General features: G+C 36.9%; 1 long non-coding RNA gene across 3 annotated transcripts in view; it reads left to right on the forward strand.

The window, feature by feature from the left end:
- The window catches only part of LOC147369852 (uncharacterized), a 1,128,106-nt gene extending 1,101,519 nt beyond the window's left edge, over positions 1 to 26,587 (forward strand). Inside the window, exons 6-7 of one of the 3 annotated variants that reach the window (XR_015167976.1) lie at positions 12,314 to 12,375; positions 26,188 to 26,587. This is a non-coding gene — a long non-coding RNA (uncharacterized LOC147369852). The remainder of the gene's footprint in view (positions 1 to 12,313; positions 12,376 to 26,187) is intronic. The other 2 variants (XR_015167967.1, XR_015167966.1) reach the window with 2 other exon arrangements.
- Positions 26,588 to 26,844: the final 257 nt, after the last annotated feature.

Genomic DNA, 26,844 nt, shown 5'->3' on the forward strand with positions numbered 1-26,844 from the left:
CCTTGATTCATGGAGCTAACATTCCAGGTTTCTTCGCAGTATTGTTCTTTACAGCACTGGACTTTACTTCCATCACCAGTCACATCCTCAACTGGGTGTTGTTTTTGCTTTGGCTCCGTCTCCTCATTCTTTCTGGAGTTATTTCTCCACACTTCTCCAGTAGCATATTGGGCACCTACCAACCTGGGGAGTTCATCTTTCAGTGTCCTATCTTTTTGCCTTTTCATACCGTTCATGGGGTTCTCAAGGCAAAAATAATGAAGTGGTTTGCCATTTCCTTCTACAGTGAACCACGTTTTGTAAGAACTCTCCACCATGACCCATCTGTTTTGGGTGGCCCTACATGCATGGCTCCTAGTTTCATTGAGTTAGACAAGGCTGTGGTCCATGTGATCAGTTTGATTAGTTTTCTTTGATTATGGTTTTCATTCTGTCTCCCTCTGAGGGATAAGGATAGGAGGTTTATGGAAGCTTCCTGATGGGAGAGACTGACTGAGGGGGAAACTCGATCTTGTTCTGATGGGCAGGCCATGCTGAGCAAATCTTTAATCCAGTTTTCTGTTCTTCTTCACTTTCTATCATAAGGTGGTATCAACTGCATATCTGAGGCTATTAATATTTCTCCCATCAATCTTGATTCCAGCTTGTGCTTCATCCAGCCAGCATTTTGCCTGATGTACTCTCTGTTTAAGTTAAATAAGCAGTGTGACAACATACAGCCTTGAGGCACTCCTTTCCCATACGGAGCTAGTCTGTTTTTCCATGTCCAGTTCTAATTGTTGCTACTTGACCTGCATACAGATTTCTCAGGAGGCAGGTAAGGTGGTCTGGTATTCCCATCTCTTGAAGAATTTTCCGCAATTTGTTGTGATCCACACAGAGTTTTTTGAATAGTCAATGAAGCATAAGCAGATGTTTTTCTGGAATTCTCTTGCTTTTTCTATGATTCAGCAGATGTTGGCAATTTGATCTCTGGTTCCTCTGCCTTTTCTGAATCTATCTGGAACATCTGAAAGTTCTTGGTTAACGTACTGTTGAAGCCTAGCTTGGAGAATTTTGAGCATTTTTTTTCTAGTGTGTGAAATGAGTGCAACTGTGCAGTAGTTTCAACACTCTTTGGCATTGCCTTTCTATGGGATTGGAATGAAAACTGACCTTTATAGTCCTGTGGCCACTGCTGAGTTTTCCAAAATTGCTGACATATTGAATATAGAACTTTAACAGCATCATCTTTTAGGATTTGAGATAGCTCAGCTGGAATTCCATCACCTCCACTATCTTAGTTCATAGTGATGCTTTCTAAGGCCCACTTGACTTTGCACTCCAGGAAGACTGGATCTAGGTGAGTGATCACACCATCGTGGTTATCAAGATCTTTTTTGTATAGTTCTTCTGTGTATTCTTGCCACCTTCTCTTAATATCTTCTGTTTCCATTAGGTCCATACCATTTCTGTCATTTACTTGCCCATCTTTGCATGAAATGTTCCCTTGGTATCTCTAATTTTCTTAAAGAGATCTCTAGTCTTTCCCATTCTATTGTTTTCCTCTATTTCTTTGCACTGATCACTGAGGAAGGCTTTCTTACCTCTCCTTGCTATTCTTTGGAACTCTTCATTCAAACAGGTATATCTTTCCTTTTCTCCTTTGCCTTTTGCTTTTCTTCTCAGCTATTTTTAAGGCTCCCTCAGACAACCATTTTGCCTTTTTGCATTTCTTTTCCTTGGGGATGATTTTAATCTCTGCCTCCTGTACAATGTTATGAACCTCCATCCATAGTTCTTCAGGTACTCTGTCTATCAGATCTAATCCCTTGAATCTATTTGTCACTTCTGCTGTATAATCATAAGAGATTTAATTTAGGTCATACCTGAATGGTGCTGCAGTTTCCCCTACTATCTTCAATTTAAATCCAAATTTGGCAATAAGGAGTTCAAGATCTGAGCCACAATCAGCTTCTGGTCTTGTTTTTGCTGACTGTACAAAGCTTCTCCTTCTTCACCTGCAAAGACTATAATCAATCTGAATTCATTATTGGCCATCTGGTGATGTCCATGTGTAGAGTCATCTCTTGTGTTGTTTGAAGAAGCACAAATAGTAGTCAAAATATTTTAAAATGCCTAAATTTTAGCTACTCAGAATTTTGACCCTCTGCTTATCTAGCTCCTACTCATTGTTTTCTGTTGTTCAGTTGCTGAGTTGTTTCCGGCTCTTTGTGACCCCGTGGACTGCAGCACACCAGGCTCCTTGTTCTTCACTGTCTCCTGGAATTTGCTCAAACTCATGTCCATTGAGTTTGAGCAAATTGAGTCGGTGATGCCATTGAACCATCTCATCCTCTGTTGTCTCCTTCTCCTCTTTCCATCAGTCTTTCCCAGCATCAGGGTCCCTGATTTAAATACACTCCTTTATGGTGCCAATTTTAAGTTTTAACCCATATTAATCTTCTTTTTTAAGATCATGAAACATATACCAAAATATTTTGATGAGTATGCACCTTATATGTTTGCTTCTAGTTTTTATATTATTATTATTATTTTTGAAGTTTCTTGAAAATAGAAAAAATATATCTTTATATAGATCTTGATTAAGAACACATACCCTGGAGTCAGATAGCAAAAGTTTGATTTCCAGCTCTTCCACTTCCTACAATGTAATGAATTCCCAATCATTTCTATATATATTCTTAATACTTTCCTTTAAGTTCTTGAGGGTCAGTTTTCTCATATATAAATTAAGGTTAGTGGGGCATATGTCATGAGATAGTTGTGATGATTAAATGAATAAAATGAATTAAATGAAAACCTTGACTAGTGAATGGCCTAACCTATGTACAGGCATCCCTCATTTTATGCACTTCACTTCATTGCACTTTGCAGATACTGTGTTTTATAAGAAATCGAAGGTTTATGGCAACTGTGTAATAATTACTGAATGAAAGAAGACCTTGAAGTGATTAATTCTTGTGATTTTTTAACTTCTTGTTGTCACTGTGTCTATTTGTTGACTATTTTAAGACTACAGTTTCCCAGATGTAAAGAAGTGTGACCTTCAGGCCTTCTCAACAACTTTTACTAAAGTGATGAAAAATGTGAATGAAGTATAGATGAGATTTCAAGAAAAATGAAAAAAGAATGTATTTCCTTGTAGAAATCACTTGCCTTCCTAATTCAGAATGTATACCATAGTGCCTAGCATACTATACAAACCAAATGAATATTAATTTTATCTGTCCCTTTCTTTTACTCTATCATCCTGGGCTAGGAAACTAAAATACAGCTGGTGGTTTAATCCACCCAGGGAAAAAAGAGAAAGAGAGAGGAAAAGAGATATAGTTATGGATATGTAAATGTCATAGTTGCTTCACCATTTTAAGTTATCTTGTCATAACCAGGTTTCACACACATCCCAGTGTGTAACATATATTATTACATGATGTTTCTAGTTTTTAGGTAGACTGTGTTTTAAACTTATTGAAAGTCTCTAAATTAAAGAAATATTTTTAATGGTCATGGAGTTAGATTTTCTACTTCCTGTTGTATCAGTTACAGAAGTTGAGTCCATAAGAAATTTATTTCTGATATTGTTGGTTGTGTTGTCTTTTTTTTTAATTAGTCTTATTAGGGGTGATCAATTTTATTAAACATCTCCTAAACCTAAAGTTTGTCTTTATTGCTTGTCTGTTTCATAAATCAAGTTCTAAGGGCTCTATTGCCATCATACAGCTTTTGATATGCTTTTATTGTCAATGTCTTATCAGGTCAGTTTTTTCAGACCATTTGTGACTTCTTCCTTAGCTTTCAAAATATGTTGTTTAATTTCCCAGTCATTCCTATATATTTTATATAAATTCTTCTTATATGTCTCAAATTTAATAATATTTATTTATGATCCTTGATATGTATTAAGACTTTCTTCCTGTATGGCCCAGCATATACTCTACTTGGTAATTTTCTCTGTGCAATTGAGAAAGATATATTTTCTATTGATAACAGGTGGAGTCTTGATGGGTTGATAGTATTGTTTGAATCATCTATATTCTTACTGATATTTTGGCTTCTGTTTGTATCAATTCCCAAGAAACTAGTGTGAAATTCTGAAACTCTGAACAGACTTTTCAATTTAGTCCTGTGATTCTTTCAATTTTTGCTTTATGTGTTTGGAAGCAGCTGTGAAATTAGGTATACACATTTATGATTGTTTGTCTTGATGATTTGACTCATAATTGAAGATATTCCTCTTTTCTCTGATACTACTCTGTCTTGAAGTCTAATTTTTAATATAGCTACACCAGATTTTTTACAATCTTTTGCATAGTATAACTTTTCTTTTGGTTTTGAAATATCTATATATTTATCTTTAAATTGTGTATCTTCTAAGAGCATGCAATTGAGTTTTCTCTCCTTACTGTATTTTATTGAATGAAATAGATTATATACTCAATTATTTTTCCTCATTTATTTTCTCAATTATTTATTTTTAGTCATGAATCTTTGTATTATTTTATTAGATACTCTAGAGGTTAGAATATACTTCTTTAAGTTATCTTGGTCTAACTTTGAGAAGTACAGCTACATTTCCAATAAATAATAATCTTACTATTGTGTATGTTTACTTATCATCCTTCTGACTTTTATTCTCTTATTTTCATTTTGTTTATCTTAATAAATGCTGAAAATACAAAAACTGCTTATACTTCAATAATTAAGAGTTATATCTATCTATTATCCATCAATACGTGTACTTATTTCTCTGTATACATGTACACATATATAGAGAGATATGCACATATACATATATGTACATTTATATCTATGTCTATATAGAGAGACATATATCAGGTTAATTAATACCTTTACTCCTGATGTTCTTCATTCTCCTGTAAAATTGATTTTCTATCTAATATTACAGTTATTGTCTAAAGAATTAAAAAAAAATTTGTTATAAAGCAGGTCTATTGAAGAAAAATTTTTACAGCTTTTGTCCCTGAAAATAACTTCTTTGCCTTCAGTTTTGTAATGTGTTTTTGCTGGATGTGGAATATATGATTTATTTATTTATTTATCCATTTACTTTGCTTTTTGAAGGTATTGTTTTGTTGTTTCTGATCAGAAGTCAGCTGCCATTCTCATTATTTTTCTTTCTATGTAATCTGTCTTTCACTCTGACTGATTTCAAGATTTTTTAAATCTTTGCCTTTCAATACTTTGATTATTATATTCCCTGATTTTTTTATCCCATTTGATATTTATGTCCCCTGATTTATTTTTTATTTATCCTATTTGTAGTTAACTGAACTTATTTAATGAGTGGAATGATTTCTTTCATAAATGTTGGAGCAATTTATGACCATTATCTCTTCAAATATTTCTTGTCTCTATTTTCTCCCTCTTCTTCTTCTATGATACCAGTTACACATATGTTAGACCATTTGATATTACCTTCAGATATTGTATCAGGGAAGGCAATGGCAACCTACTCCAGTACTCTTGCTTGGAATCACCCATGGACAGAGGAGCCTGGTAGGCTGCAGTCCATGGGGTCACTAAGGGTGGAACGTGACTGAGCGACTTCACTTCACTTTCACTTCACTTTCAGATATTATATACTATTTCCTTGTTTATTTTTTTGTTCATATCAACCTACCTTCATATTTATCGATACCATCCATTACTGATCTCTGTTTATTGATTAATCTACCAAATAATTATTTTTATCTGTCACTTTTTTTTAAATTAGCTTTGTCATTTAGGTCTTTTATATGGTTTCCATTTCTCCACTGGAATTCTCCATCAGCTTATGCATGCTGAAACCTTTTCAGTATACCTTCACTATACTTATAGCAACTTTTAAGTCACTGTCTAAAAATTCTAACAACTGACTATATCTCTCTTAATTCTTTTGACCATGTTTTTCTTTTGGTGATGGATTATATTTTCTTGTTATTTTTTATGTCTTATGTGAATTTTGGTTGAATATCTAACATAAATAAAAATTAATGTAAGTGCGGTTCAATCCCTGGGTTGGGAATATACCCTGGAGGAGGACATGGCAACCCATTCCAGTATTCTTGCCTGGAGAATCCCCATGGACAGAGGAGCCCAGAGAGCTACAATCTATGGGGTCTCAGAGTCGAACACAACTGAGCGACTAACACACAACAACACAAAGTAAATGATATTTACAGCTGGAAGTGATAATACCTCTTCCATCTGACCATTATTATGTGGGTTGTCAGTCTAGCTCCGGTATAGTCTATACTTGCAATGAGTGTGAACTTTCCATTGCTTTAGTTAAATTCTTTTCACCCAAACAATATTACTTGACAAGGGAATCTGAATTCTGTAGTGTTTCCTTATTCTTTCCTGCCTCTCCTTCCTGTAGATGGCTTCTGCCTAGTGACCAGGAAAGCCTTCAGCTGCCTATGGGATTTCACGCAGACACCCTGCTTCTTTCCTTGTCCTCAGACTTCAGTGAACCCTATATGCCTCTGCCTCAGAAGCATCCCTTTTAGCTTTCTTTCCCACCTTCACCTATACAGCCATAGATAGCCACAGCTCATACTCAGTGGATGAGATTCTGAATGTCCATAAGGTTTCTCTCAGTTCTAACTCCAAACCCACAGATTTCAGTGGGATCTGTGAGTCTGTTTCACAGGTAGTTGGAGAGATGAAGAGCAATCATATTTCTCCCGCCCCTCCCACAGTCATAGCCAACAGCATCCAGGTACTAGTGCACTGACTGAATTATCTATATGGTTTCTCTAAGTTCCCAGTTCCAGCCTCAGAAATTAGGGCATCATTTATACCTTTGCCTCAGAAAGAGTCTCTTTCCTGCACTGCCTTTAATCCACATAATCAGTTGGTGAAGACCTGTAAAAAAGAGTGTAGGTGCAAACCTCCATTGTTTCTGGAGTCCCCAAGATTGTAAATTGCCATGCCAGATTATCATACATTCAGACTTTACATTTTTGGTAAATTTAGCTGTGCTTTGCCCATAACTATGATGTTTTCCACCTCTTCCTGGTATTCTGTCAGGCAGGAAAGTGGCAAGTCTTCCTTCTGTCTTGGGAAGAGCTTGACATTTAATTTTTTTTTTTTAATTTATTAAGTTTCTTTGTGACTTCTGCTTTTTTAATGGACTCTAATATGTATTTATTTATGTGTTATTTATCTTGTTTTGATTGTTTGGGAGGGAACAGTATTCCTTTGTGACTTTATCCTATTGCACATGGAAAGATAGAACTGGTATATTAGAATTTCCATACAACTTCACTTTTCACTACTACTTCACTACTAATTTCATCTAGTACATCTCATAAAAGATAATTAGGCTTAGCAAACTTTATTATTCTATTAGCTCATGTGTGCTTCATGACAACCAATTAAATCTTATTGTTATCCTTTTTTAATGAAAGAAACCTGATCTTCTAAAAGTTTGAGTAGATTAACCAATATGTAAAGAACTCAAATAATTCAATATGTAAAAAACTTAAATGCTTCAATAAGACAAAGCAAGCAATGAAATAAAAAAATAAGGAGGAAATGAATGGGACTTCCCTGGTAGCTCAGAGGATAAAGCGTCTGCCCACAATGCAGGAGACCCAGGTTCGATCCCTGGGTCGGGAAGATCCCCTGGAGAAGGCAATGGCAACCCACTCCAGCACTCTTGCCTGGAAAATCCCATGGACAGAGAAGCCTGGCAGGCTATAGTCCATGGGGTTGCAAAGAGTCGGACACGACTGAGCAACTTCACTTTCACTTTTACACACCAAAAAGGAGGCACCAGTGGCCAATAGACAGATGAAAGGACATTTCATTATATTAATCATATTATATTAAAACCATCAATTCTTCAGGAAGTCAAAAAGTCAGGCAATGTCAAGGGTTGCAAAAGATACTGGGTACTCTCATCAAACAATCCTGGATCTATATATCCAACTGGTTGTACCATGGATACAACTCAGCAACTAAGCACATACACAACCACTTTGAAAATTAGTGTGATATTATCAGTTGTATATCCTCAATTGATAAAACTACCCTTGGTACATACTTTTGAGAAAGTGAAAATCACTCAGTCAAGTCTGACTCTTTGTGACCCCATGGACTGTAGCCTACCAGGCTCCTCTGGCCATGAAGTTATCCAGGCAAGAATATTGGAATGGGTAGCCATTTCCTTCTCCAGGGAATCTTTCCAACCCAGGGACTGAACCCAGGTTTCCCACAATGCAGGCAGATTCTTTACCATCTGGGCTACCAGGGAAGTCTGATACTTTTGAGACACTCTTGCATAAATGCACTAGAGACTTGCACATGAAGATTTGTAGAATCAGAATTAAGACCTAGATATTCTGTCTTTTTAATTCTTGTTCACAGTTAATACATTATGCCAAAAGAAACCAGAATTTCAATTGTACTCATACAAGTAAGACTCGTGCCATATATAGAACTCAAATTAAGTCCTTGAGAGGCCTTAGAGGAAATAGAAATGCAGAGATTAGATGATATGTTCAGGGACAGGCACCCCAGTAGACACCAGCCACAAAATTACTCCACAGTTGGATAAAGATGAGTGGATCCTACAGCAACAGAACACTCCTACTAAGAAATAAATATCTATAAAGAGCTCTAATGTATTTATTTAAGGTTCTAATTAAAGCAAAGCAGTCTCCTCTTTTGTAGTGAAAAGCAGTCTCCTCTTTTGTAGTGAGTATTGCTTTTGAATGCTAACAAAGTTCTCCTCACTTTAAGACAGATGCTATAGCTAAGAACTGCAGAAAAGGTATCAGTTTTTATCTAGCTAAAATACACAGCCAATGCCATTCAACTCATTTAAACACAGATATTCCACCTGTTTGTATGTACTTATAAATGGCAATCTCAATATCTGTAGTTAATAGGTCATCTAGGTTTTCAAAGAGTTTCCATGTCTAGGACCCCATGCTACCATGCTGAGCCCCAGGCTCCACAAAGATAGAAGCTGCTTTATCAGGGACTTCACTCTATGCATCTCTTTATCTATCTGGCTGTTCATTCATATATTTTAATACAATTTTATAATAAATTTGTAGTCTAGTGAGTAAAAAAAGAATAGCTAACCAAATAAGAAATACTCCCTTGTAATTAAACTCACTGTATTTGAGTATTCAAACCATCCCAGCCAACTTAACCATTCAAAATATCACTTTAAAGCAATTTGTATACAACTATTAAGGCTATTAATGGGCTCTAGAAATCATGTCTTGGGGAAATATTGGCAAGTTTTCTGTCAGAAGAAGGTCGGAGAAATTTGCAATATGACTTCTCTGGTGGCTCAGAGTGTAAAGTATCTGCCTACAATGCGGAGGACCCGGGTTCAATCCCTGGGTCGGGAAGATCTCCTGGAGAAGGAAATGGCAACCCACTCCAGTATTCTTGCCTGGAAAATCCCATGGACGGAGGAGCCTGGTGGGCTACAGTCCAAGGGGTCGCAAAGAGTCGGACACGACTGAGCGACTTCTCTTCACTTCACTTCCCAGCATACTAGTTTTCTTCAAGTATTGTGCTTACTTATAAGAATATAAACACTATAGCCAAAGAGTGTTTGTTTCTTTTCCTAAAGTTTTTATGAACTACTCCTAACATTAGTGACAATGAATTGAATTTCATAATATCAAAGGAAACATTCTGAACTTGATATTGAATAAGTAATTTGTTTCTGATGGGATATATTCAGTAACAGCCCTGTAGCATTTATAGACAAAGGTCAGTGCTTTTAATAAAGATCAACTCTAAAATGATGATTTTGGTATTGCATTTAAGTGTGTAACAAATGTACCAGGTGATGGTGTCATGTCAGAACTACCATATTCAGTGTTATCACTAATCATTTAAACTTCTGCCTTGGGTGCACCAGTACAGGTGATGGAAAAAGGACTGCTTTTAGCAGTGTTCTGCTCTGCTAGGCCCATTCAAAATGGCTCTTCTGTCTCACTCCACTGCTTTCATGGAAGTTGGGATTGATCTGTGAATCTCTTGCATGATACATTTGAAACTTTTATGTGAGTGTAAAGTGTCAGGTGGTGTCAGACTCTCTCGTTACTGGGCAGCAGAGGGAAGCAGAGTTGACAAGAAGTTATTGTTTTCATAAGATATGGCTCAGTTTTGATTTTTATAGATAGCGTTAGAGTTTGTTGCATGGTGCACTCAGAGAAGCTTGTGTTGAATACTTCATTTAAGTATTGTGAATGATAAATAGAAACTAATTCTATGACGAACTTTCTTCAAAGGACTCAATTCTTTGAACCTTGTAAAACAACATGATTTTTTTCTCATGTGTTTCACGAAAACTTCCATATTCCACTTTCCATAATAAACATAAAGAGAATGTCTACCACTTGTCTGTTCAGTGGGTTACATCCTCTCTTCACCACCAGCAAAACCAATCAATTCTTCTCTAGCACTTAAGTACGCATTTCAAACAGTGTTGGATCATAAGCAGGGAGTAGAAGAAATGCCTCACGATATCACCATACATGGAAGTTCATTCCAAATTTCCTTTTCTCTTTTTTAAATTAGAAAAAACCTGAAGTTATATTTATTATTTTTAATTTTTAAATTTTACATAGTTTTAAAGGTCACTTTCATTTGTAGTTATTACAAAATATTGGCTATAGTCCGCATGTTGTGTAGTAAAACCTTGGACCTGTCTTACACCCAAGAGCTTTTACTTCTCACTGCCCTCCCCTATGTTGTCCCTTCCCATACACTATAAACCACTAACATTTTTCCGTATCTGTGAGTCTGCTTCTTTTTTAAATATATTTTCTAGTATGTTGCATGGAGAAGGCAATGGCACCCCACTCCAGTACTCTTGCCTGGAATATCCCATGGATGGAGGAGCCTGGAGGGCTGCAGTCCATGGGGTCCCTAAGAGTCAGACACGACTGAGTGACTTCACTTTCACTTTTCCCTTTCATGCATTGCAGAAGGAAATGGCAACCCACTCCAGTGTTCTTGCCTGGAGAATCCCGGGGACGGGGAGCCTGGTGGGCTGCCGTCTATGGGGTCGCACAGAGTCGGACACGACTGAAGCGACTTAGCAGCGGCAGCAGCAGCAGCAGTATGTTGCATTGTTTAGATTCTGCATATAAGGGATATCATATACTATTTGTCTTTATCTATCTGACTTATTCCACTTAGCGTAATGCCCTCAAAGTCTATTCATGTTGCTGCAGATAGCAAAATTTTGTTCTTTTTTGGGACTAAGTAGTATTCCACTGTATGTATATATGTGTGTGTGTGTATACACTTATACACTTAGATACATATGTGTCACTTCTTTATACATTCATCTGTTGCTGGATACTTAGGTGCTTACATATCTTGGAAATTATAAATAATGCTGTTTTGATTACTGGAGTGAATGTGCCATTTCAAATTAGTGGTTTGGGTTTTTTTTGGGGTACATATTCAGGAGTAGAATTGCTGCATCATTAATTCTATTTTTAGTTTTTTTGAGAAGCCACCACACTGTTTTTCACTGTGACTGCACTAATTTACCCTCACACAGACACTGTACAAGGGTTCCATTTTCTCCATATCCTCACGACATTTGTTATTTGTGTCTTTGATGATAGACATTCTGATAGGTGTGAGTTGATATCTCACTAGAGTTTACATTTGTATTTCCCTGATAATTAGTAGCATTGAGTATCTTTTCATTGCCTGTTAGCCATCTGCATTTCCTCTTTGGAAAGAAGTCTATTCAGTTCTTCCGCCCGTGTTTAATCAGATTGTTTGTTTTCTTGATGTTGATGTATGAGCAAATTTATATATATTACATATTAATCCCTTATCAGTCAAATTATTTGCAAATATCTTCTGCCATTCAGCAGGTTGTCTTTTCATTTTGTGAATAGCTTCCCTTTTGCTGTGCAGAAGCTTTTAATTAGTTTCCATTTGTTTAGCTTTTGTTTCTATTGCTTTAAGAAATAATTCCAAAAGCTATATTGCTGCTATTTACGTCAAAGAGTGTTCTGCGTATGTTTTCCTAAAGGAGTTTTATAGTATTTGGTCTTACATTTAGATCTTTAATACATTCTCTCTCTCTCTCTCTCTATATATATATATATATATATATATATATATACACATAATATATATTTTACCATTTTGCGCATTATTTTTACTGTGGAATAAAAAAACACATGACGGTAAATTTACCATCTTAACCATTTTTAAGTGTATAGTACAACAGTGTTAACTGTATGTACATAGTTTATAACAGTTCTTCATACCCATGAACAATAACGTACCATTTCCTCCTCTCCAGGCCCTGGCAACCACCATTCTCCTTTCGGGTTTGTAAGGATCTGACTGCTTTGGACACATCATGTAAGTGGAATCATGGAGGTTTTATCTTTTTGTAACAGGCTTATTTCACTTAGCATAACATTCTCAAAGTGCTTCAGATGATAATATATGACAGAATTTCCTTTTCTCGAAGACTGAATAATATTGCATTTTATGCATATTCCACATTTTCTTTTTCCCCTAGTTTTATTGAAACATAATTGATATACTACTGCACTATATAAGATTTTTTTCCAGCTTAGTTGTTATGTTTTAAATTTATTTAAGCACTGTTAATTTACAATGTGCTAATATCTGCTGTACAGTAGAATGACTCAGTTGTACATACATATTATTTTCCATATTCTTTTCCTGTATGGTTTATCACAGGATATTGAATATAGTTTCCTGTGCTGTATAGGAGGGCCTTGTTTTTAATCCATCCTATACATAATAGGTTGCGTCTACTAATCTCAAACTCCCAATCCTTCATTCCCTGGACCCCATCCCTTTAATTCATTTTGAGTTTATTTTTGTATACAGTATTAGTGAAAATTCTAATTTCATTCTTTTAGATATAGCTGTACAGTTTTCCAAGAACCACTTATTGAAAAGACTGCCTTTTCTACATTGTCTATTCTTGTCTCCTTTATCATAGATTAACTGACCATAAGTGTGTGGGTTTGTTTTTGAGCTTTCTATTGTTTCATGAATCTATATTTCTGTTTTTGTGATATTACCATACTGTTTCAATGACTGTAGTTTTTAGTATTGTCTGAAGTCAGAGAGCATGATTTCTCCAACTCTGTTTTTTTTTTTTTTTTTTTCTGATTGTTTTGGTTATTCAGAGATTTTGCGTTTCCATACAAATCTAAAATTATTTGTCCTAGTTATGTGATAAAAAAAAATCACTGATATTTTGTTCAAGAGTGCACTGAGTCTGTGGATTGCTTTGGATAGTATAGTCATTTTAACAATACTGAGTCTTTAAATTCAAGAACACAGTAAGTCCTTCCTTCTGTTTGTATCATCTTCAGTTTCTTTCAACAGTGTCCCAGAGTTTTCCAAGTACAAGTCTTTCACCTTCATAGGAAGGTTTATTCCTAGGCATTTTACTCTTTTTGATGCAATGGTAAATGATATAATTCCTTTAATTTCTCATTATGATAGTTCATTGTTAGTGTGTATAAATGGAATATTTTTCTCTATGTTAAATTTGCTGAATTGATTGATGGGCTCTGATAGTTTTATGGTAGTATCTTTAGAATTTTATATGTATAGAATCATGTCATTTGCAAATAATTACAGTTTTACCTTCCTTTTCAGTTTGGATTCCTTTCATTTATTTTTTTTTTTTCTTTTCCTCTGATTGCCATGGATAGGAATTCCAAAGCTATAATGAATAAAAATTGTGAGAATGAGCATCCTTATCTTGTTAGTAATCTTAGAAGAATGCTTTTAGATTTTCACCATTGAGTGTGTTGTTAGCTGTGGGTTTGCCACACATGACACTTATTATGTTGAGGTAAGTTTCATCTATGGTAATAAGAACATGCTCAGTGCTGTGCTTAGTTGCTCAGCTGTGTCCATCTCTTTGCGACCCCATGGACTGTAGCCAGCCAGGCTCCTCTGTCCATGGGAATTCTCTAAGCAAGAATACTAGAGTGGATTGCCATGCCCTCCTCCAGAGGATCTTCCCAACCCAGGCATAGAACCCAGGACCCCTGATTTGTAGGCAGATTCTTTACTAACCACATTACCAGGGAAGCCCTTACATTAAATGTAAATGGACTAAATGCTCCAATCATAGACTGGCTGAATGGACACAAAAACGAGATACACACACAGCCTATAGTATCCCAGAGATGGAAGGATTTTTCAATAGCTGTAAATCAATCAGTATGATACACCACATTAGCAAATTGAAGAATGAAAATCATACAAAGAACAAAAATCCATATCTCAATGGATACAGAAAAAGCTTTTAATAAATTTTAACATCCATTCATGAAAAAAATCCCTTTTATCTTGATCTCAGAAATGCCACCAATTACTTAGCAAGAAATGAAGCACCATGTGAAATAAGAGACCTGAATTTCTTCAGGTTTTTTTTTTTGGGGGGGGGTGTTGTTTATTCTCATTTTCACAGTTAATTTGGTGAGAGCCTATGCTAACACTGCTAAACCCATGGATTTCTGTATTTTGTTACACTGGAACTTGACAGAGACAATTTTACATTATAGAAGCTACTTCATATTGCGCTTAAGTGTTTTCATTGCCTTAAACTCACATCTTATAAATATGAGAATAGAATTATCTTTAGGCCAAATTACTATGTGGTGAAGCAAGAACCAATTTTTAGTTGAATGTAAATTCTATTTTAGGATTCTGCATGAAATACTCATTGCCTTTGAGGTATTTATTTTCATTTTATTAAAGAAATGCTGATTATAAGTTATGAGATGTATTAAATTGAAACAGCTTTATTAAAAAGTATTTCCACTTGTATGACAATACACCAAGATTAGAATTCCTATTGTGGAGCTTGACAATGCTTGTATCATACATACTTTTCATACAGCAGTTACCTTATTTTGTACAGCATTAAAAAAGGTGTTGACATGTTATATTTTAATTATCTCTAATTTTCCATGATATCATAAAATAACCATGGCATTCTAAAAACATTCCTCCTGAATCATAATTTGCTTAAGTAACTTCCAATTAATTTTTGTGCTCCTTATACTAGAACTTACCTTCTGAGGGTAGGGATGTGAAAGTTTAGATCTCTTTCCACTTATTCATACATTTAATGTGTCTAATTAATCAAATAATGGGTGACATTGTTTATTCTGTAATCTCCAAGTTCATTTGCCATTATTATTCTACAAAAGACTTGACCAACTTTTCAAAGATACTTTAGATAACCAGAAAGAAAACTTATTTTACAAATTTGTGGGGAAGTTCCCTAAATTTGTTGAATAATTTTCCATCTGTGAAGGCCAAACACCATTTTGATGTTGGCATAACCATGTCATATTTTATTACTTCTTTTCCTTTTACTGTAAAGATGGACTTTTGTTGTCACTGTTATCATTGTTGTTCTGAGAAAAAGATAGAATTCCTCTTTGGGTATTTTGCCAAAGCACAAGAACTTTTCCCTTAGTGAGTTTTGCTCACTATTTATTGAATTATGAATGTATCACTGACCGATATTTTAAGATTATAGCCCAGACCCATGTATTTTTTGTCCACAAAACCATAAGAAAAAGTTGAAAAAACATTTAAAGAACCATATCTCTTTAAGCAGTAAACTTTTTCATTGGTGTTAGTATGTATTAAAAACATTAAGCAGAGGCAAAGAAGCACTTGAAGTATTTGTGGAAATATTCATTTTTAAGCTCCTTAAAGCAATTCAGGAGCATCTACTTACCGACAAATAACTGATATGCTAATTACAGATCTTTCTTGTCTGGCTTCTTTTCTCCTTTCTCAACCCTAAAGCCTCATTAATAAAATTCAGCTTCAAGTTTTGATGTTGTTACAGCTTCAGAAAACCCAAACCAAATGTCATGTGTCTTTTTCAAAAGAAACACAGCATGCCTCACAGTGAACTGGACTCCTTCTGGTTCTCTATGATGGAATTTTTATCTGTGTCAAGATCAAGGTCAGAAACAAATGATTTTGCTGCATAGTCATATGCAAAAAAAAAAAAAAAAGTTTACCCGTCTATTTACTCTTTGATCTATCCCGTAAAAAGGGAACTTACAATTGTGGAATTGTGACATTTTAGAATTGGAAAGGTCCTCAGAGATAATCAAGCCCATCCCATTTGCTTTAGACTAGATTTGATCTAGAGGAAATTGAACCCTAGAGAAATTAAGTGTCCTGCTAAAAGCTACACATATTATTAACAGCAGACTTTAGAACAGCCATTGAATCTTCTATTGCTACAACCAGTCCAGAGTTCTGTCTGCTATAATTTAAATGTTTTCCTTTATCCACTTTTAACTTTGCTTTGATTTTATTTCTATTAGCTAAAATTTTCAAACCAATTATATTTAGTAGAAGACAGATGTGTGTCTCTTTGTAAAGTATCTTTAAAACCAATTTTAAAAAACTTTTTTAAAAAAAAATTCTTGCGTTGTACATACGGAACACAAAGGAAGGTAAACAAACATTTAGGGAACCCGAGACTGCTTCCCAGGTGGCGCAGTGGCAAAGAATCTACCTGCCAATGCAGGAGATTCAAAGATACACGTTCCATCCCTGGGTCAGGATGATCCCCTGGAGTAGGAAATGGCAACCCACTCCAGTGTTTTTGGAAGGTAAAATAACATTTAGGGACTTTGAGATTAAAATTTATGTATGTATTTTTAGCACTGTGCTTATATTAGATAAGTTAGAGAAATTAATTTGAGTTATTTGAAACACCCAAATTCACTTTACTTCGACACCACCCTTATGAAGTTGCAGGATTTCAGCTGCATAGTAAAGTTCTCTGACATATTTATTTTGCTTTTTTCTTATTTCATTTTCAAAAACACAAATAACTATTATTATTTAGGCCGTAAAATTGATCCCAGTTTTCTGACTTGGAATATATCTCACATTTATATAGGGCCTACTCTATGTCAGATATAGTTTAAGTGTTTCCCCAAATATTCTTATTTAGAATACTCTGGAACCCTATGAGGCAGATTTTGCTATAACCATTTATCAGAAGGAAAATCTGAGGCTTTTAGGTAACTTATTCACATAGACAAAGCTAGTAGGAATTAAAGCAGAGAGTCAAACCTAGGAAGTGTAACAATAGAACCCCTGATATCATGTTTAAAATGTGATCTTATATAAAATCCCCAAAGTCATTCTTTCCTCAAGGGAAGTTAGATCAGTAAAGGGCACTCTTGTATTCATTTTTTTGCATTGTGTTGTAGAACCACAAAATAATCCATAGGTCATTCAAAGTGTTCAAGCAGAGATGAAAGTCATCTTTCGAAGATACGTGCAGTGTTGACTAGTGTGAATATGACTTCTAAGATTCTACAAATTTTAGGTTCTTTGTGAAATGAATTTCACTAGGATACTGTGTTGAAAATAATTCTTATACTATTTTTAGTTAGAACTATTTCTGAATCACCAAGAAAATGTTAAAATCGAAGCCATTGTTGTTGTTCGGGTAGTGTTTCAAAAGCACATAATTCTCTCCCAGTTTCCCCCTTTTGTTTAGCTTTAATGATTGCACCATGGCCAAATAGTTAGAAGAATGCTGTTATTTGAAAACCAGACAACAGGTTATTGGTGTCTTTGGATGCCTTGTAAAGGTAAAATATATTAGTACTATTTAGCCTGGGTTCTCCCCATCTCCCAAAGGATAAAAGAAAGCAAAGATTTATGTAAAGGTAGTTTAATTAGAGGGCTTCCCTAGTGGCTCAGTGGTAAAAAATCCACTTGCCAATGCAAGAGATACGGGTTCGATCCTCAGGTTGGAAGATCTCCTGGAGAATGAAATGGCAAGCCACTCCAGTATTCTTGCCTGGTAAATCCCATGGACAGAGGAGCCTGGTGGGCTACAGTCCATGGGGTCACAAAAGAGTTGGACATGACTTATCAACTAAACAACAGTGACAGTTTATTTGAAAAGAAAACAGAAGTAAAAGGGTGATAGAATGCAGAAAGAAACAAACAGAAATACTCACAAAAAAATACAAACAAAAAAGATCTCGAGGGTTAGGGAAGTAGAATTTAACCTCTCCTATGACCTTCTGGGTAGCCATATGAAATGTTTCTCAGAACTATCCACCTGGGGCATGAAGGGGGAAGCATTTGTTCACCTATATTTTTTTCTCATTGTGATGTTCCCTGCACTTTTGGTTTGCACAAGCATGAATACTGAAATGGTCCCCATGGGCACTACACTGAGTTCAGAGAAGCCCCAGGACAAGAAGCAAGAACAATACCAAAGTGAGCTCAGGGCAAAGTCCGTTCTGGTGCACCTGTCCGAAGCTGTCAAAGCCTGATCAGCTGGTCACTGTGGTGCGAGAGACAGGATCAAGAGGATTTGCAGTGGAATATGAGAAGTCCATTTTAAGGGCTTAAAAACACCTTCCAATTTTTTTCTTCATTCCATTTTTCTGATGGAGAAACACATGTAACACACAGGAAGAAAACTTACAACTTTAGAATAAAAGGTACCCTCTCACTTACCTAGACTGAGAACTAACTGGTCACATGGTAAAATTAGTTAGGAATGTTGTGGGAAACGGAAGACAGTCTTGTGGACTCTTGGGATTGTTGAGATAGAAGGGATCGTGAAATGTTACTTAATCCATATGCTACCTTGAAGTATTCATTCACGATGTATTTTATTGTCTTCACATTTAAATATGGTCATTTGGCATAATTAATTTTTAGAGCGAAGTTTTACTTACTTTCTTGGATAGGATTATCAATGTTGGCTGTTGGAGCCACGGAATGAATTCAGGAAGTTTCTCTTGTGTCTACTAAAGGTAATTTAGCAGCTCTGGGCTCATCAAAGTCTCACTTATGTTGAGGTTATTTGATGACTAAGAACTCAGTGAATAGGAAGCAGGCATCATGAACAGGAATACTGGATATATATTTTCCAACAAAGTTTCTATGGTCTTTAGTTTAAATATGAGCTCACGATAAACCTAATTCAATATCTCCACATGTACCTTTGATAGGTTATAAACATTTCATCTGAAAGCTCTTCCAGAAGTCTTTTACTACCTCCTCTTTGGCCCATACTTTTAGAAAACTTTGTTTCTTATCTGTGAGTACCACCTCACATCAAATTAAGAGCATACATATAGATAGGTAAATAAGCATGTGTGTGTATATATATATATATATATATATATATATACACATACATTAGCTGCTCATTGCTCATTAAAATATTAATAGAATTTATGGATTTAGCTATAGCTAGATCCAGACATTCAAGTGATTTCACTAGGATCCTCTCCAAATCTTAACTTTGCTTTTGCCGTGTTGGTTTAATTTCTAAATGTAGACTCCATGAACTTCAGATTTATCTTCAACTCGTCTAGCAAATTCAGTGGAAAGGGCACATTCTTTCCCTCTAGCTCAAGAAAAACTCCCAGAAAACACTCTGATTGGTTGTTATGATACTTACGCATTCTGGTGTCTACAAGGAAGGGATGATCCAGTTAGCCACATCAGGGACCAACGCTAACTCTAAGAAGAAGCAGGCAGAGTCACCTCCTTCCTAGCTACATAGACATTGGAGGATTCAGTGAATTTTTTTAAGTAAATGTGAACATTATGAAAAGAAGAGATTCTGAGGACAGAAGAAATAGCTGGCTCATCTTTCATGTTTCTATAATGACATTTGTGAGTTCAGAAAGTCTTTCTACCCACTAATCCAGAAGCTTGTTAAAGGGAGAGAATGTTTTTTATTCATCTTATTGAAAGTACCATCTATCGGAGTGCCTGGAACTCATTATTGATTAAAAGTTTAAAGTGATCACAGTCCTCTAATTAAAGAGAGTACACCAGTATCATCCATTCATTTTATTTAGTGAACAAACCAAACACTTTATACAAAGAGCAACCATCATCTGATTCTGATTGCACCATCCAAAATAGATATCAATAATCAAAATATCTAATAGAGAGGATTAAATATTAATCCAAAGAAAGGATTAAATGCCTGGGGAAAAATTAGGTAGGTAGCACTATTTAAATCTGCTTCCATTTTTATCATCAAAATATTTGGTGATCAGTAGTAATTCTGCAGATTTTTATGCATGTAAATAAAGTGAATGTGCAAATTAATAAAATGCTATCCTGCTTCATCATGAATAATGAATAGCTAGAGTCTTCAAAGAGAAAGCTAGATTTGCTACATTTTAAGCATTTCAACAAAAACAGAAGAGGGAATCCATTAATATGTAGTCTATGTGTTTTTCTTTGTGTTTAATCTGTTATAGAAAACAAACTGTAGTCGTGTTAACTAAAATGAAGGCAATTGAGTTCATATGCAGATTTGGACATTCTCCTACCATCACATCTTATCTGTCACTCACATGGGGATAAAATAATATCTTCTGCTTTAAAAGAAAAATTTCAAAGTGCTGAAACAATTTTACACAATTCATGGTGAATGTAAAAATAACCTACAATAGGGTCTTATGCCAAATTAGGCAGCACTTTAGAGAAGCAGGGAATAAAGGCTCAAAGTGAGAGGGAGCTAGGAAGGGAGCATTCTCTTCCTTGTCAGAATAATTGGTTCATTAAATGGAAGGAGAAAAGGGGAAAAGATAAAATGGGAAGAGTTCCCACTATTAAATATGTATTGCACAAGGTCTCTCTCAACTTACTTTGCAGCATCACGGCTGATGTATACAGATCCTAATAAGCAACAAAGTGAATAGGGAGCTGGACTCCCAATTGTTCAATTCTTTTTTGTTTCCAATGATAAAGAGAAGGGTGCACTTGTTCCCCTAATCCCAGGGATCAGACCCTGAAGCTAAGCAAAAGGAAGAAAGGGCTGATTAAAGCCACAGCAGTCAAGACCTTTGTGCAGTTGTGATATGTGGGTGTATATAGACACATGCCCATCTAAAGAGCACACATGTGGTCAGTGGAGTGCTGTGAGCGTGCCTTTGGGATGAATAGTGCTATTATAAACATAAGTCATTATCAGTAGCCAGCATAAATAGCTTGGCCTGTCATGGGGTTAAGATCTGTGATCTACTGGGACTTGCTCCTCTTCAGAGGGGTACAGCTGCTGTGAAACAGAAAAATCTGTCTTGAGAACACATCCAAGGGCCCATGGAAAAGTGGTTGCTTGTAGATGTGGTCTTTAATTAAAGTGGTTGTTGTAGAGAGAAAGTCGTCAATTGGAGGTGACCCTTGGATCAAGTTTTGATCTCCAACTAACTGTTCAGTTTTTTTCAAGGGACAAAGAGTCAGGAGGAAACCAGAGGGAATAATATAAAGGCAGGAGACACATTTACTTGTGATGTATAAAACGATAAAGGGTTCAAAGTTTGGGTTTTAGTTCAAATAAAATCCCAAGAGTTCAGATAGTTTTCTAAACCCTCTGAACCTCATCAATGCTGAGAATCAGCTTAAAAAAAAAGCGTAAGAGCAAAATGGTCCTTGGAATGTGTGGCCACTTCCCTAACAAATGTGGCCAGAAAAATACCATAGACAAGTCCAGTCAAGTGACACATAAGAACATGGCTTGAATGCTCTGCAAGGCAGCTTTGCCTGATTTTAGCTACTATTTGCCTAAAGAAAATGGGAATATTAATGGATCCACAAATGGTATTCATAGCATTTAAAATAAGTCTGTTAAGAAACAAAAACCTAGAAGGTCTTACAGTGTCACTGATGATTGAGCTTAGAAAACAAATTAAGAACACAGAACAGTCAAAATTTGGTGGAGCAACACTGTCACTCAATGTGTATTCTGTCTTCCATGTTTCCTGAGGTTTCCATTCCCAGAATTCATGCTTAGAAAGAAAAGTGAAAGTGAAGTCGCTCAGTCATGTCCAACTCTTTGGGACCCCATGGACTGCAGCCTACCAGGCTCCTCCATCTATGGGATTCTCCAGGCAAGAGTACTGGAGTGGGGTGCCATTTCCTTCTTTCCTTCCTTCTTTTCCTCCTTTCCAGGAGATCTTCCCGACCCAGGGATCGAACCCAGGTCTCCTGCATTGTAGGCAGACGCTTTACCATCTGAGCCGGGAAGTGCTTAGAAAGAAGATCACTGTAAAAACTCAATCAGAGAAAAGAGTGAGTCCAGATCTTCATAGAAGCCTACTCTTTTTATTTATTCACCTCCATTCCCATTATTGCTCCATGAAGATACAGAACTGACCATGGGCAAACCGGAGTAGCCAGTGTTTCTTCTCTTCTTAGCATCTTCTTGTCATCTGTGATATGAAGCTCCTCTAGATTCTTGGCTACTCTTTCTCCATATGACTACCCCAGGTTTCTCAGCAAAGGATTTCTTTTACCTTCCATAACCTGGGCTCTTCTGTAGATTCAGCAGTAACTAAGTTCTTAGCATTGTAGTTAGAAAGGATAGGATAAAGCAATTCATGCTTCTGCTGCTGCTGCTAAGCCACTTCCGTCGTGTCTGACTCTGTGCGACCGCATAGATGGCAGCCCGCCAGGCTTTGCCATCCCTGGGATTCTCCAGGCAAGAACACCGGAGTGGGTTGCCATTTCCTTCTCCAGTGCATGAAAGTGAAAAGTGAAAGTGAAGTCATGTCTGACTCTTCGCGACCCCGTGGACTGCAGGCTACCAGGCTCCTCCATCAATGGGATTTTCCAGGCAAGAGTACTGGAGTTAGGTACAAATGTTAGATAATAGCTTTATGTGGTTTCTTTTGCTGAGGTACAGGCCCTATATTGACAATTTATTGATAAAAAGAAAGTAATAACATCCAAATGATGTGAGGGAATCCTTAGGAGAAGGGGTTCTTAAATTCCATTATGTATACAACTATTTGAGTAGGAAATGGCAACAATTCCCGTATTCTTGCCTAGAAAATTCCATGGACAGAGCCTGGTGGGCTACATTCCATGGGGTTGCTAGGACTTGGACACAACTTGAAAGTACATGCACATTCGTACAACTCTAGTGAGTACTGTTGTATACTACCTGGACCCTCACACCCATCTCACAGCTTCTGGGGCTGTGGACCTCCTCAGGGATCACAGCTGCCTTATCTCACTGGGAAATGACCTTGACCTCAGAGCTTGGCTTCATCCCAAAATACCCTCTCTTAGGGACAGCCTTGGCCAAAAATTGGCAGATGCAAGAATGCAAAGCACTTTTCTCTCTCCTTCTCTCTCCTCTTCCCCATTTCAATTTGAGTCAATTCTGAAGAGACCCATCTCCTTTCACATTCTTGATATGCTTTATCATATCCTTTATCCTCCACTTTACTTTTAGGATCAACTAAGAATTCCGTCGCAACCACATTGTCAGTGACCTTCTCCCTCTGCCCAGCCCTGGGTTTCTCACTCCCTAATAAGCCCTCAGCAGATAACTGTTTCCCCAAAACTCTGTGTAGCATCACTTCTCTTTACATACCCAAGGCGGTCACTACTGTTTTTCAGAATACTGCTGCAGTGTAGCAGAGTGGCTTACACTTTCCATTAGGGAAGGGAGGGGGTTGTAGGGAGAGCTGAAAGGGAGACTGTCTGAGGGAGAGTGAATAGAGGTCAGTGGGGGACTTGACAATTATGGGTGCATAATAATGGGTCTTAGCATACTAGAGGAAAACCCTCTGCCTCTGTCACACAAGCTATCATTCCATTTTCACCTCCAACCTGCAAATTTTAGAATCGATCCTCACTTTTTCATATCTGCCCTCCATGTTGCAGGTACAAAAACATTTCAGAACAAATGTGATCTGATCATTTTCCTATAAATAGAGATCTTAATTATCACATTTATCCATTTTATTTCTCTTGAAAGGTTTTTAGAGGTTGTATATCAATGACATCCCTTCCGAAGGATTTGCATTTGAAAGGCCGTTGTTCAAATTTAATTCACATTTGACACAATGTTTTCTCTTGCAGAACATTACTGAAAATCAGTTTTCAGCAGGCTCTATTCTACATCCCTCTGATCATTTCTCTTTTTACTATCAGTATATTCTAAATAAATTTCTTGTGTGCTGTGAAAGTGAAAAAAAATTGGAAAATATTTGTATCCTGTATTTAGTCCCATTTTGATTTTTAACATCCATTTCCTGTACTGTCTTCCCCATGAAGACTGCTGCCAACAGGAGCCTGCAGGACAGTGTCTCTGGGCTTCCTGGGGTTCCGGGGGGCCAGGACAATCATTAACCTGAAGGAACACTGTGCCTTATTGATGGACAGTCACGATTAATTTCTGTCTCTGACTCTTTGCTCTTCTCCTGTGAGAGTAACCCTGTATGAAATCACTGCACATGCCCCAATGTTTTGTTTTGCACATCAAGCTCCAGCAGCTCTCAGTGAACACTAAGGTTATATTCCTGAAACCCAGGCGAGAGCAAAGGCTCTCTTAAAGGATAGTAGAATGTATAGCTTTGCTCCTGGCTGATCTCATTATCTCAAGGAGGGAGAGTTAATTTTGGTTACTGAAAGAAGCCCTCTTCTTGAGGAGAGCTGTCCAGCAAGGAGACAGCTGAAATCAGCAATTTGTTTTATTTGTGGTTCTCATATTAGGAAATCTTTTGTCCCTGTAGTGAGATCCACTGCCCCCCCCCCCACCCCCCACCCTGCAAGTAGACAGACACCGAAATTAGATGCAAATGCAGGGTACAGAGTAAACTGCAGAGTGGTGGGCTGTCTTCGTATCATTGCTCATTTTGCAGCTTTTGTCAGTTTTTGAAAAACGGTGGAGAATAATTGGCCTGAGATGTAAAGCCACACTCGGCTGTTCCAAGGAACAAAGAAAGACAGCTTTAGCCCACAAGACCATATTTTTGTGAAACACAGTCTTCCTTTTTAATAATGAGCAGATACACAGTGCTCTTTCTCAGCTCTGAAAAATCTGTAGCTTTCCCCCTGCAATGTTGTACAAGGCATTTCAGCTGGTGCCATTTGTAATGCTGTGGTTGGTCGCGTTGAACAAGGAGAGCCTACACTTGTTATCTTAAGGGAAGGCGGATGACTGTAGCACTCTGGCGTGGCTGTGAGAGCCACAATATCCTTCCTGCATATTTGACCTTATGATGATAGCATCAGAAACAGTGAGAGCAAATAATCAGGGCCCAGAAACTGTCATCCCAGCCATTATCATGATCTTTTGGATGTATTCAATGTTTCCTGTTTAGAAGTGGGCAAATATTTGTCAAGAAAAATAAATATGAATATCTGACTGGGGAATTCAGACCATGGTACAAGATGGAACAAGTAGGTGATACTCCCCAGGGGAATGATAAACTGGTTGTCATAAAGAAAATGCATTTCCCATCTGAACTTGGTCATCCTGCTACACTGTAACCACTGTGACATTGTCAAAGGTGACTGTGATAACACCACTTTTTGTTCCTGCTCCCTTATATGAACTCTATTATTCTAATTTCTCTTCAAAATCCTACCCTTACGACATGTCACTTTCCCTGAGATTTACTTTGCTGTCTTCAATCTACTCTAGATACAACAGTCAGAGTGATCTCCTTAAAAGTAAATTTGCTTTGTCACCTCCTCAATAAAATTGTCCAATGGCTCTTGTACTGCCTAGAATAAAATCAAGTCTTCAGGATGGTCCCAAGACTCAACACTGTCTGTGTTTTGCCACTTGTTCGCTCGTTTACTCTCACAGCGCTTTTTCCCTTGCTCATTACACTCCAGAAACAATGGCTGACTTTCTTTACCCAGGACACACCAAGTTTTTTCTTCCTCCAAATCTTTGCTGAGGTTAACTTTCTCCCTACTTTTGCTTTATTCTAATTGTCTCCTGGGCTGTTTTTCACCACTTAGCTTAAATGTTACTGCCCAGCTGAAGTCTTCTTTTATTTATACTGTTTTTATTCTTCTAGTTTTATTGAGATCGAGTTGACATACAGCACTAGGTATGTTTAAGGTGTATAAAGCAATGACTTGACTTATACACATCATGAAATGATAACCTCACATTTAATGAGTATCCATCATCTTGTAGACACAGTCTTTCTCAACCAGCTCATTCACAGTAGTTTTCCTGACTCTGTGCTATTCTGAGTTTTAAGATGATTCCTTACATAGTAGGCACAGTCATTTATAATTATTTTATGTATTTACTTTCTGCCCTTTCTCTAACTATAAACTTGTTGAAGTCAAGCATTAAGCCTTCTCTCCCTTGTCGTTCAGTCACCGAATCACGTGCAGCTCTTTGAGAACCCATGGACTGCAGTGCACCAGGCCTCCCTGTCCCTGGCCATCTCCTGAAGTTTGCCCAGTTCCTGTGCCTTACAAGGTGATGCCATCGACCATCTTATCTCTTGGCGCCCTCTTCTTCTGCTGCCCTCAGTCTTTCCAAGAATCGGGGACCTTTCCAATGAGTCGGCTGTTCGCGTCAGATGACCTTCTCTCCTCTGTCCCCCACTTTTCCCCTATTATCTCCAGAACCTACTATCGTACCTACCACACAACATATTTTTAGAAATGTTTATTGAATAAATCAGTGTTTTCATGTGGCTTGTATTTTAGATATTATTCTAATTTTCTTCCTCATTTGGCCCCTTCAAAAGTGGAACTTAACATCCTACATCCTATCTTATCTTCATTCTCAGTATTTTTGGGGGTTCATGAAATCCCTTAAGCCCCCTGTCTTTATCTTATGTATTTCCATAGGGAAGGACAAAGCCAAAGTAATGTCATTGAACATAGGAGAGGGCATCACAGATGGGAAGGAGAGATAACATATGATGGAGGGCATCAGCATGGTTTCATGTCTTCTCAAAAGGCTCCTGGCAAAATGAGAGCAGAAACAAGCTAAGCAGATGGTGGGAGTCATCTGCTTTTGCA

Source organism: Bos grunniens, chromosome 7 (assembly GCF_055505025.1).
Source record: "Bos grunniens cultivar Pamir isolate PY7600 chromosome 7, Bosgru_T2T1.0, whole genome shotgun sequence".
Classification (NCBI taxonomy): domain Eukaryota; kingdom Metazoa; phylum Chordata; class Mammalia; order Artiodactyla; family Bovidae; genus Bos; species Bos grunniens.